Consider the following 13,940-nt stretch of genomic DNA (forward strand, 5'->3'; position numbering starts at 1 on the left):
GTGACCAAGTTTTGTCGAAAGAAAAGGCAAGTTTGGAAAGCCTTTAACACTGTTGTGTAAATAATTGAGTACACATGTCTTAGTTGACCTGTTTCGTGGTGGACATTTGTACTTGTCGAGTGCTTAGGGTGCATTTACGTGCCTCACTTAAATCCAAATACCTCGCACACAGTACTAAGCATCATGTTTTGTAAACTCATGAGGTTTTACTTTTAAAATGTTCGTAAGAGGTCTGTCAAATGTTAATGTAAAAGGGTGTCGGTGCACGCACGGTAGACCTGGCAGACCTCCAGTATTCAGCTGGAGCTGGTTTCACAGGTGGGAGCAGTGCTTCTCACTTCTGGTGTAAATTAGCTGTTTTCAAACAGGTGTGCTCGTATATGCAGCGAGAGTAATATTGTTTCATTTACTTGTGGTTCTTACCCGTGTATGACCAAGTTTGATGTCCATAATCAGAAAGGTGTGTGTGTGAAATACAGGTACTGTATGAAATGGAAACTATCTAATGTAATATTTTATTTGTAGCACGGTATAGTGATATTTTTACATCACTTTTGAACTGCAATATTGTAACATAATCCTCCTCAATCTACAGAAACAGCTACTGAGTGAAACAGCACTTGCAACCAGTCGGCTGATGTTCCCGAAGACATGACAGAAGGTGAGGTCATACAACATGCAGGTGAAAGTGACTGCTAAAAGGTATTCTGATGAAATTCACAGTCACAGCTGTTAAGATGCATTTATGTATATTTATGTGTTGAGAACATACTGTGTTTTATTGTTGTTGTTGGGTTTGAAAGTCACACAATGTCGAACTTTGACTCTCTTTAGCCCTGAACTCACTTCAGTGGCTCAGTCCTGTCATGTCAGGTTAAAAATGTGTAAAAATACACGATTGTCCGATTGCAATTTGGTTAACAGGAAGACATATAACACTTACAGTGCAATGGAATCTAAATATTTGGTTTATCTAAAGCCTTACAACATTTTCCAGTAATGGAGACTCATCTTTACTTAAAAGGGACACGCACATTCTTTACCAAACACTCATACACCCTGTTGGTCACACAAAGGGACGGGGACAGACTGTGAGGCTCGGTGGCGTGTTGTGTGTGTTTCTGTGTCAGTGAACACTTCAAATCTGTCAAGAAATTGCACGTCTCCCAACTGACCCCAGTGACAGCTCTGGCACTCTGATCTCCAGAGAGTAGCTGTGCGTATGTGTGAACCCGGCGGTCGGCGGAGCATGCGCTTGCATGCTGACAAGGCAACGTTAACTCGGCTCACCTCTCTCCGTCTCTGAGGACACACTTTGCTCAGAGTGGGTTAGTTTGTGGTGACGGATATCAAATCGGCTGGTGAGGAGGCACCTTACGGAGGGAAAGAGATTCAGAACAAGAGAAGGGCCTTCAAACATCTTCCTCGTGTTGTGCCTGAATATTCAGATTCAGTCTGTCGATTGAGTTCCAGATGACACACTTCCCTTGGTACACTTACAATTTATATTTAATACTCTTATACTAAAGTTTAAAGTCAGGGTTCAGGCCTTTTAAGATCAAACAGTTAATTAACTAATCCCCCAAAAAGCAGAGGATTAATTGATAATGTAAAATGATCATTTGTTGCAGCCATAAAAAAACACCACTGGACAACAAATGATAGTGTTTGAAAATCAGAAAAGCTTGGATTCCAGAGAGAAGAGTAAAACCAGAGGTTTTGTAGAAATAAATTAGTACACTAACAAAGACACAAAAGTACATAATTGTCAAATTATATTGTTTTATGCCAGGAAGAAACAAAGTATCATCAGTGAACACTTTGACCTTGTAGACTTAATTTGAACAGAAATAGTGCATCACAAACCTGACTTTTAAAGAATGAGCCTGAAAGGGTCAAATGAAAAGATGCTGTCGAGCTGCCAACTCTGCACACTAAAAGCCTCGGGATGTTTCTGCCTCTGCTGCAATCGTTTTGGACATTTGGCCTCTTGCAAGTCTGCAAACATTATAAAATACTAACTAGCATGATTCATCAGTAATATTGACAATGTAACCAGGTTTGTTTCAAGTGGGTTGACGTCAGTGTGCTGCTGACCGCCTGATGGATATGCAGGTGGTCACATAGTGTCTTTTAGTTTCTTCTCTACAAGAAAGGGCAGCTTTCAGACTAAAAAAGAGATAAGAAGAGCAAGAAAATATAAAATAAACTTAAAAAGTCACGCTCAAAATGTTTTATCCTTTCTGATAATGTCAACCACACCGAGAGGCCTTTGTTTAGCTGTTTAGGAGTAGCTCTGAAAGTTGGTGAAAACGTAATGCAGCTGCAAAAGGGAAGCTTTAACTGCCGTTAAATCAGGTTAAAATGAGTTTGGCTTTCTGTTTAAAGATTTTAGTTTCTCCTCTGTATTGTGATTCAGGCACCAGCAATTGGTGATTGCTTGCCGTCTGGATCTATATTGTATCCGTTATTGCCGTCCTGTCTACCCTTGAATGAAATCTGGAGTTTCATTTTGCCTTGTCAAACTGCCGCTCTATCGCACCACCAGTCTGCATGAAGGTTTAGAGTCCTCCTCCTGTGTTGCATGTCAATCCTTTCATCCTGTCTGTAATATCTTTCGTAATGTTATAAACATAATCATGTAAAGAGGGAACCTGTCCCCGGCTGAGCTCTGAGATTTCATATCCTTGAATGAGATTACTATCATGATTTCCTACCACGTGATGGGTCAGCAGATTTTGTCACGTTGACATGATATACAACAGTTTTTGAACACGTTTAGTTTTTTTTTCCCAGACCTATCACTGGATGAACAGCTTAGTTTAAACACTCTCATCGAACAAAATGTGACTTTTATCCTGAAACAGGCCTGTGCTGCATCACTGCTTTCTTTCTGGAAGTTCTAAAATGCAGTCACCTCGTATCCATTTATGTCCTGTAAAGACATGTAAACCTGAGATAAAATGGCTTTGCTGCTTGTTGGTACAAATAATTACTGTAGATATATCAAAATATACTTTGATTTATCTTCTAAAAAAATACATCCAAACATGAGGATTGCAGGATCTTCCTTGTGCTTCACGGTTGATCATTTATCCTTTATGAAATCAAGTCTGATTTGCGGTTTAAGTTAAAATGAAGTTGAGCTTAATGTTCACTGTCGCTGTGTGTGAGTATCTCTCCAGGCAGTCCGGGTTTATTGTGGAGCCATTTTTGTGCTGCGACTCTGTTTTTAGTCGAGATAACTGTCTCCTCTCCTTATAAAGTCATGTGGCACAGCGAGGCAGACTGACGGACACACACACACACACACACACACACACACACACACACACACACACACACACACACACACACACACACACACACGCACACACACGCATGCACAGAGGAACAGATCAAATAATGAAGAGAAACAGGATCTCAATAGTGAATACTGACTCAGCATTCATAATACATATGCGGACTTTATGCCCAATCACTTTGCAGAACATTACTCACATTGTACAGATAATAGATTGATGACTGTACGCACTTTGTTGTGTTGGTACCTCCGTGTCTTCCCTGCATGCCTCACAGGAAGTCCTCTGCAGGCTGGAACTGTTGCAATGTCCTCAATGTCCAGTCTTGTTGGAAATATTGATAATAGACTCAGTAGAGTTAGCTGAGATGGCAACGAGCTGCCTCTCCCACTTCAAGCACCAGTGAAACAGATGACAGCAGTCATATATTAACCCACATGAATTCCCTTATAGCATCCTCGTCCTGAAGAAATCTCAGATCCACTTATTGGCCTCGGTACCACGCTGTTATTGACGGCCAGCTTTATGTCCCATGTGTGCAACATGTGAAATGTCTCCTGGCGAGGCTGAGGTATCTGAATGAGTGACTGACCCAGGAAATCAATGTTTTGTCAGCTCCTGGAAAATGAACCTGCTGAAGATAGGCTCCAGGGAGTGTTCAGGGGCACAATTGCCAGTTCAGATGAGGCGCAAACGGACATGGCTCGAAAGAAATAGGACAATAAATAGACATTTATGAGTTTATGGCTTTCATTGTCATTCTAGCTTGAGGCAGACCCTTGTAATAGCTGCTGCCCGCCCTTTCTAAAAGGGCCCAATGAGCCAGAGCATTTTTCCAAGAGCAAAGAAGGAGCCACTTGTCCGTGTGTTCCTCTTGGTAGGACGTTGTATGTGTGTCATGGAGTGGATGGGTTTCTGTGTTGTTGTTCAGCTCAATCTCTCGAGGGCTAAACCAAGATGCAGAAATGTCTCTCTCTCACCATCCTATTGTGCTCTTATTCTCTCTCTGAGTAAGTGGCAGGAGGCAGCCCTCAGGCAGAAATGATTTCTTAGGAAACTGCAGCTGTTTACTCTCCGTGCTGCACACAAACTCACACGCTCGAACTTTCCAGATGAATAAACCATGTCACCGCTGCAGAAATAATAACAGCCACCGCAATAAGATGAAAAATCCCTCTAATGACAAAATTGTCAGCTGCCGTAGCGTAACTGTCGAGTTTAGTCGCTTAATTGGAGCACGCTGAGATGGCACAGATCTACTCAGACATTTCAGGAAGTTACAGGATGAGATGAGCGAGCTTGCACTGCTCGGTGTATCCTCGGAGTGTCTGCTGGTATCATCACCTTTCTCATTTTACAGTGAGTTTCAAGTCTCATTGTGGGGCTTCATGACTGAGTTTACAGCACCGTGAGCTCTAATTGACTTGACTTTTGTGCCACAACACAAAGATTAAAGGAGAACATTAGGAGGGGATTCACTGTCTCTGAAGTCGTGCAGCTTTTTGTCTCATCGTGTCTGTTAAAGACAAACACAACTTGTTGAGAAGTTTGTTAAGCAACTTTATCTTCTGCAGGTGAGCTACAAATGTGGAACCCAAGAGCATACTTGTACTGGCCCTGTTTGAGGTATGTGACACGCACTTTACACCCTTTTTATCTGTTTGAGTATTGAGCAGTGATCTACATGCAACTCTGTCAGGAGGATGTTAGCAGACCTGGAAATTTAGATGCCTAATAGTTGTTTTATATCTGTAAATAAGCCACAAGAGAATGATTATTCCAGATTATACCTCATTTAAACTTTATTGTACAGCATTAATAACTGCTCATGTCTATCCTCAGTGTGGTTTTGGGTTAATATTGTTTTTAATTTATTTTAATTTGTTTGTGATGTGAGTGCTTCACATCACAAACAAATTAAAATAAATTAAAAACAATTGTTCAGTGTATTTTGTGTAGAAATGTGCTATGTAGAAAAACGAATAGGACTTGACTGATACCAGCCTGCAGCTCGACACTGCATGAGTACAGATGCTGTTTCTTTTATTTTGTATTTATTATTTTCATTGTTGTTTCCTAGTTTGAATCTTTGCTATGTTTTGTACATAGCAAAGACAAAAAAAATATACAATAGTGTTCAATTATAAAGGCTTAAGGGAGTATAGCCTAAACCCCACAGGAATATGATAATGTCATCACAAATGAAAACGTGTTAATTGTGAACTGTCGCAGAGCGTAAACGGAGATGATAACAGTTTGAATTCTTTTTGAAAACAGGTGTGAATTAAATCACAAATCTGAGGAGGAGGGGGGAAAAAAAGAGCAAATCTGTGGTTAATTGAGATGAAGGGAGCGAGGGAGGAGATAAAAAAAAAGGACAAATGTGCGTGTTTGTGTGTGTAAAGGTTCGTGCTAACCCACGAGGGAAACTGAAGCTGGGTGGTTTGATTAGATTAAACCTAGTTTAGATCTACAGACTGTTAATTACCTGACCCAGTGTATGTGTGTGCATGTGTTGTGTGTGTGCGCGCCCTTGTGTTTGCGCTGCTGCAGCGCTGAACAGAATTACGGAGCTGTGAGTGGGGGGAGCATCTGGTTTGAGAAGGATCAGAGACTCTAGCAGCATGCTAATAATGAGTATGCATGTTATTATGCATTCGTGTGTTTGAGTAATTGTGTTATTGCCGTAAAAATATTGTAGCAACACAAAAAAGAGACGGTAAACGACAAAGTGCAGCTGCAGCGTATTCACGTCGTCTGGAGTTTGTTGTTATATTTTAACATTTTTTATGGTTTTATAGTTCTTATAAAACACTCTGTCACATCTTGAAGTTGCAGTCCTAGAATGCCTCTTTTAGTCATTGTGGTGTTTTTTTTGCTGTTTGCTGCTGTAAACCTTTTTAAAATCAAACCTGAAGCCACAATGAGTTAAAAAAAAGAAGAAAAAAAAAAAGAAGTCTAAGCTGGAGCCAGTGAAAGAAGCCAAAGAGAGAAGAGAGAGAGAGCTCGAGAAGGTCTGCTGGAGAGAATGTTTAGTCGAAGTGTTGAATAGGTTTTCAGGAAGTAGTTTGTTCTTCTCCACTCGGCCAACGTCATCGTCTCTGGCTCGCACATTTTCCACTGCCTCGGCCAACTTTCTCTCTCTCACTCTTAACTCTGACAAACACACAACTGCGTTCAACAAGGCACAGATCGACAGGCTACAGTAACACACGTGAACACACACCAGCGGGCATGCAGGGGTTTTTTAAACGAGCAAACTAGTTCTGAAAAACGACCCGACTCGCTCTCTGTCTTCACTGACCACACACAGATGCACGCAAAGTTACGAGCCGGCTCTGAGTTACAAACGGAAGCTCTCTTGTGTTCCACTGTGCGCGAGTAAGCCAAGCGTTTATCCACCAGTGATGCTGGTGGCACCAAAACAATGTGGTCGTTATTGGACTCGACACAAAGCCACGAGACCGGGGGAGAGCACAGAAACGGAGCGCACAGAATGTGCACAGAAGCTGAACCAGCTTTATAACGAACACAATGATGGAGGTTTTTTGTTTTTTTTATCCATATCCACTCCAAAAATAGTTCAACATTTGCAAAATACAATTTTAAGTGTGCTTTCATGAACCTGAACCCTGCAGCCTTTCACACAGACTGACGATGTCAAAGAAAACAGACAAATCACAGGATTGTGTTTACAGGAGATGTCTGATTTCAGCATGATTTCAACCACTGATTAAATCTTATTATCAACCTGTATAATGCATTGATATAAATCAATCTGTAACCATGGTAACACGCATATGTATGCTTGCCTGTTGGTGCAGATTTTCCCCTCAAAAATAAGTGCAAACTGCAGTCTGCTGTGCTTGCATTGGACTCCAAGTGCTTTGGCAGTTGATCAAGATCAAAAATGTGTGTGGCACATTGATCCCACAGTTATACCTTCAGGGGTATTGATGTGCAAGATGGTCACTTTTTGTACTGTCTCTACCTGTTAGTCATTATGTATAGCAGTCTCATAATAATACTTTATAAGCAGGTATTTATCTTTTTATGGCACCACAGAACAGAAGCATTGAAGTGTTGCATAAACATCGGTATGGGACAAATAAACTGAACTACAGGTGTGAAAGCACCCAAAGATACTGGAAATAGTTCACTCTTAAGTAGCATTTAGGATGCAGTACTTTTTTTTTTTTTATGGCATATTTCCACTTCTGTGTTCTTGCTTTAAGCGTTTGTGTACCCTTGTGTGTGAATCAGTGAATAATTTGACTGATAGCAGATGTAAAACTACGTTAGAGTAATTTTCATGATTTTTCAAACAACTTGAGACTACTTTCTGTGTTTCCAGGATGCATTATTGTTAGAAAATTATACTAAATGTGCCTTTTTGTTGCTTCACTAAGTTATGGTTTGGATATATTCTAAGCCGTGTATTTCTGTGAGGGTGACTGAGTTCAGCATCAGCAGGAAACGGTGTGTCATCTCCTGGTTACACTCTCCTATTCTCTTTGGTCTTTGTGCTGTGGGGTTCCCCACAGTAATTACAGCAACCAGTGGCCCCAACAACGACAACAACAACAACAACAGTCCACTGTGGCTGTATGTCAAGGCAGGAAACTAACTTTTCTGCTCCGCGGCCTTGATGGCAGGCAGATACAAAGACGAGCCCGTTTGATCAACTGTCTACTTCCCTTTGACTGTTTTTGTTTGCGTTTACTCATTCAAATCTTGGAAAAAGTGCGATATTGTGATAGTGGGGAACATTTATCTTCCAAAATTGTATCCCCAAGAGAAGCAAACTGACAGAATTTGGCTGCAGCTCTTTGCACTTGAGAGCTTTTTCATTAAAACTGATTACCAACCAAGCTTGTTTGCAATATTACTGCATTATATCTTAAAATCAAACAAAAGAATACCTTAGATCTCTGTCACGGTGATTGTAAAACACTGCTGTGTCTTTCCAGTAACTCTCCAAGTGCTCCCTGGAAGGACCAAAGCCAGTTATAATCAACCAACATGGGTGAAATAAGATTTAAGGAGCATTTCTAAATGTGGCCAAGGAGGCAAGATCCACTGTGCCAGTAAAGTGATAAGACATCACCGCGCATCCTCAGGAGCTGTGCATCTCCAGTTACTCCCTTACACACGACTTAATGTTGGTACATTTTTAGGATTTTAAGGTTCCACATGAATGACTGGGCTTTAGTTCAGCAACAATATAATGTAATATTGTGTACAAATGTATATACAGTGTATATTGTTGTCAGTGTTCTGTTTGTAGCTGTTTTGAAAATGGTTTTAGGTGTTGAGGTTTTGGAAAAACCCATCTCGTTCCTGGGAGTAGGCTGGTAAACTCGGTTAGAGGCCAACAGGGAAGGAGAAAATAAGATTTAATAGCCATTTAAGTGCGGGTGAGCCCAGATGAAATAAGATTTGAGTGTCCTCTTGATATGCACCTCAGGGCCAAAGTAGATAACAGATCAAAGATCACAAGTAACAGGAAACATAAATTCACTGAGAAGATGATGGAGGGCAGAGACCAGAAGGGCAGAAAGCTAGATGCTGTTTGATGGTGCTGAATGGAAGGGGGGGATTGGTGAAAGATTGGTTTGAGGAAAAACTCCACAGGATAAGTAAAGCTCTTTTTTTTCTAGACTCTGTTGCATAATGTATTTTTGGATAGATTTAATTCATGAATCTTTCCTTTGCAAGAAAAGCACATCATACAAGAAATATGTGATCCTGTAGAACATATGTTGAAATATATAGTCATCAAATGCCAAAGAATATAGGGTCATAATGTTAAAAACTATTTAACAAAAGCTCGCGTCTATCCTTCTAATGACTTGATTGATGACTGATACATTTTTGCTGAACTGATAGTTTAATTAATAGATATCTCCATTTCTAAAAGATATTACAGATGATTTTCTTACCATATAGCAACTACAGCTCCTGTAAGCCTTCGACGTCTCTGTGGAAACACTTATATTTATCATTATATTCATAATTATTAATCATACCATTTGGCAAACGGGCACGAGGTCTGAGAGTCACATTAATCAAATATACTAACATTAAAATCTCATAATATAAATGAAAGTTGATGATAATGACAGTGGAATATGCATATTCTCTGTATTATGCAAACAGATTTATTTTTTAGGTAATTGATTTTTTTTGTACTGCTGGTGTGGGCGTTAATGGTGATTCTTTACCATTTACACAAACAAACAAAACAATCACAAAAAGGATTAATAGATTTGTGTATGGTTGTGTGCTTGGATGGCTCTCCTGCTCTCTGTCATACATGGCCCCATTTGTCAGTGTGCACATTGAATATGTTTGTGTGTGTATTAAGATAGATGTGTGTTTATGAATAGGAAGAGTTACAGCAGTGGAGTTATAGGCCAGGCAGCCTTTGGCAATACAAGCACCAAAGGGACCACCACATACCTCAACTACTGCCTTTCCTCAAGTGTACCGAGAGATGTGTGTTTCATGGTTGCAGGAGGAGAGGCAGGTATGCTCACACCTTGGGACTGACACTAAAAAGAGTAATTATTTTCGTTGTAATTATGGAGTGGAGCTTAGGAGATGGAGGAAGAATAAGAGATGGAAATGATTTGGAAGTGACTGGAAAAGGAATTAAGAGATGAGGAAGAAAAGATGCTCGCAGCCCACAGCAGGGGAGCAATAAGAGGAAATGAGAATAAAAGAGAGGTAATGCCTCACCTGGCACACAGATAGAAGCATTACTTTGGACACGAGGCTCCAGCACTTGGGAGAGCCGAGAGAGCATTACTGACAAATCTGTTCAACCGAAACCGAAGGCGTCACTTCAAATATGTCCACGTGGAAGCGATTAAAAAAAAAAAATCATCTTTCTTTTCAGATGTTGCTTTTCACTCTGCGAGAGCTTCATTAAAATTAGAGAGCGTAAGAGATAGTTGTGCAGACAAGACATTATTTTTGTCTTAATTATGAAATATAGCCTCATTAATTTTCTGACAGCTTCAGGGGAGAAAATTAAGGAGGTAGAAAACATGGGAGCAAAGAATGGGTTGGAGAGGAAAGATGGAGACTAAGAAGGGCATAGGAAACTGTTTGATAGATTTTAGGAGGGAAAGGTAGACGGCACAAACAGGAGCAGGTGTGAATAATGTGTTTGGGGGCAGATTCATACCTCGAGGCTGACAGGAGCCATTATTTATGTTGCAATGATGATGATATAGAGCGCCACACATGTTGAGAGTGGATGGAGGTTTTGCTCTATCAACTCAGGCAAGCAATTGTCACCACTTTTTTAATAGTGCCAGGAAATAATTCCATGTACTGTGTTTTTTTATGAGAAAGTTTCTCAGAACTCTCCACCACAACACAGTTTTAGTGAGCATCATTTACATATGAAAGTTGTCAGATTTTTACATTCCTGTTTAAAAAAACAACTTGCTTTTTACAGTATTCATGTTTTATTCTAACAAGCAGATTCAACCATCCAAAGTGAAATATGTTCCAAAGTGGATATTCCCCACAAGGGGAAGCTGCAATGTTGTCTCCTGCTTTTACTTTTGTGAAAACATCCTGCTTTGGAGATAACAATTTATTCAGTGCACAGATTCAAATTGCATTTCACTTTCCTGAAATACTCTTTTATAGGTAGAAAACACCGTGAATGTAGATCCAGCCAACTGTTTGAACACTTCTAAATAATTACACCAGATTTATTGCATTATGGTTCGCCATAACAATACTCAGACTATTAATTATGAAACCGATTTACACATAATTCCCTCTACCTTATATTTGTATTATTGTGTGGACAGGATAGCTTTGTTTTATAAGATGCCCTATTGTGTATTATTTTTTTTTTAAATTAAAAACAGCTGTAGGGCTGCAGCTTATAATTACTTAAATGTTGGGTTTATACAATGTTTGCAAAGAGTATTTCTTTTATTTAATTTTTATAATGATGACACCTCAAAAAAACAGCTATATGTAGAAACATTCCTACAGTCTGCTCCTATTACATTATTTTTACCTATAATACCAGTAACACCAAACCCTCTTAATATTATCAGCATTGCATGAACAAAATAGGGCATTTATTACACTAGGGGAAAAGAAGAAAAGAGGAGGGGCAAATTCAGAAAGAGGGCAGGAGAGAATGAACTGTTCTGGTTGGTAATGAGGTGCAGGGTTTAGCTCCAAAACTGCATTTTGATCGGGAAGCTTCGTTCTAATGAAAGAATTCATTAAAAATGGTCGGCGTTGTAATTGGTTTGGGTGCTCTGGGTGAAATAGTTACTGTAGCCCTGTGATATTGGAAGGGATATAACATATCTGCAATCTTTATTTTATGGAAGTGTGTTAGTGTGTGTGTGTGTGTGTGTGTGTGTGTGTGTGTGTGCATTTGTCCATTACCTTGACCCTTCCTCATGTATCCTTTGCAGAAATGATGTCCAAGATGTCTTGTCCTCTCCTGCAAAGAGCTGTCAGACTGTCAGAGGTGGCAGAAGCATATGTGTGAGAGACATGGCGAGGGGCTCGCTGAGGATTTTTCATTTGCTTACTGTTTAGTCTGTTTGGTAATTATCATATCCACCATCTGTTAGAGAGCATATGATAAGTAGGAGAAGGAGCAGAGCTGCCAAAAGGAGATGGAGGGAGAGAGGGAGCACAATGGAGAAAGGAGGAGGAGGAGGGCAAAGGGAGGGAGGAAGGAGGAAAAGGATGTCACTGTGGTGGCGCGTGCATCAATCTATGTTTGTTTGTGTGCTAGTGTGGCTGCTTGCATGCATGTGTCACTGCATTTATGCACGAGTGTGTTTGTGTGTGTATGCAGCATGGTGGGTGTGGTGGGTATACAGCAACAGCTATTTATAGCAGCTACCTTACCTAGCTGTTTGCATTGTGTTTACCAGGAAGCGAGAGGCATCATGGAGGTCCCAGCAGACAGACAGAGCTCTGCCTCGCAACATTATGTCACAGCTCACCCCACCTCCCTCCTGCTGTCTGCCTCTCTTGCTCCTCAAGCCTGGCGAAAATTCAGGCTGAAAAGCTTCCAATCCTGCCCTCAAATAGTTAAAAGTCTCTCTGCAGTTAGTGCAAACTGAAAAACCAAGCCAAAAAAAGCAGGCTTACTTGAGAGTCATCTTTCATAGATGAGCTCGTTACCATGGCTACATTTTGGGTCCTGCAAAAATGATAATTGTGTACCAAACACCTTTTTAAAAACACAAGATACGAAGGGGTATACAAAAAGGAATAAGAGGGAAATAAATGAGAGAATATATATAAAAGAATAAATCAAAAAAGTAAATGTTAAAAAATACAGAAAAACGGCAAAAAAAACAAATACTTTTTTAAGAGGTGTGTCCTGTTCAGAGTATTGGACCAACACCTGTCGGTCACCTTATACCAGAATGATCCTCTGTCATCTGCAACAACACTAGTGTGACTGCACAATCATGTGTCCAGGGCGACTTCGGGAGCGGGAACTCTTGGAGCTGCACCAGCTGGTGGAAAACTTATTGAAGAATTGGGTGAACTATGTAACTTGAATTTGGTCTTTTTTTTTCTCCCGCCTCCACTGCCATGTGGTAAAGTCATCTAGAAAAATACAAACAATACCATTAAAATCTTGATTCTTCCGATGAGAATTACAAGGTTGCATATTTCAATGAGACTTTTCAGACACTGACAGGATAAGAAGCAGCAGATTGTCGTGTCAGTAATGTGGATTTGTTCTCATACTTTTGCAAAGTAGCGCACAGCAGTTAATCTATGATTTCTTTTTCTAATCAGTGTGTTTTCCTGGTTCAGCTGATAATAGCTGAATTACTGTGTGTTATTTGAAGTGGAATGGATTTGTCACTCAGATAAATGTGGGTGGAATTCAAAATCAGATTGTAGTAATTTATTTCAGTGGTTTGTTTATGCTGGTGCTATTACTGACACTCATTGAGAAGGAGGACTATTTTTAGCCACTGAAAAGCAGTTTGGTGTGTCACTTTGAATGCATTGAGTTCAGAATGATTGGAGCCTCTTTGAAGCTGCCTGAAACAGCCTCAAGAGTGGACACAATACTTGGAAGCAGGCGCTCCACTTGCAGAGCGAACGGGAAGAGCAGACCCGCAGCTGGGCAAATTGATCTTAATGAGCAAAACTGTATTCATATTGAAATGATCCTAATCCAAAACAGGCTCTGAAGCATTTAATCAGTATTGCTGACACAGTAAAATAAAATAAAAAAAAACTCAAGTAGTAACTAAAGGAAGAAACTTAGAAAAAAGAAAGAGGGTCAAGTATTTAACACATCCCAGATTTGCTTAATCCGCAGATGAAGAGGTTCTCTATCATATTGCTTAAACTGGTCTCTATGCAAATAGTTTTTGGCAAGTGGCTTGTTGCTTGATGAATAAGAGTGAGTACATGTTAAGGAGATGGACTTGTGTGTTTGCAGATGTGGGAGCGTGTCAGTCTGTATTACAGGGGACAGAAACAGCTTTGGGCACAGCAGGATCTAATTATGGGAACAGTGTGATGCTTATAGACATACGCTGTACAGCTGAGATCAATACTGCATATTAAACAAATCACAAATGATCAAAGGCACATTTTCTGTGCTTT

This window comes from Embiotoca jacksoni, unplaced genomic scaffold (genome assembly GCF_022577435.1).
Source record: "Embiotoca jacksoni isolate LCO1_2020_lvr unplaced genomic scaffold, fEmbJac1.0.p SCAF_30, whole genome shotgun sequence".
Lineage (NCBI taxonomy): Eukaryota > Metazoa > Chordata > Actinopteri > Embiotocidae > Embiotoca > Embiotoca jacksoni.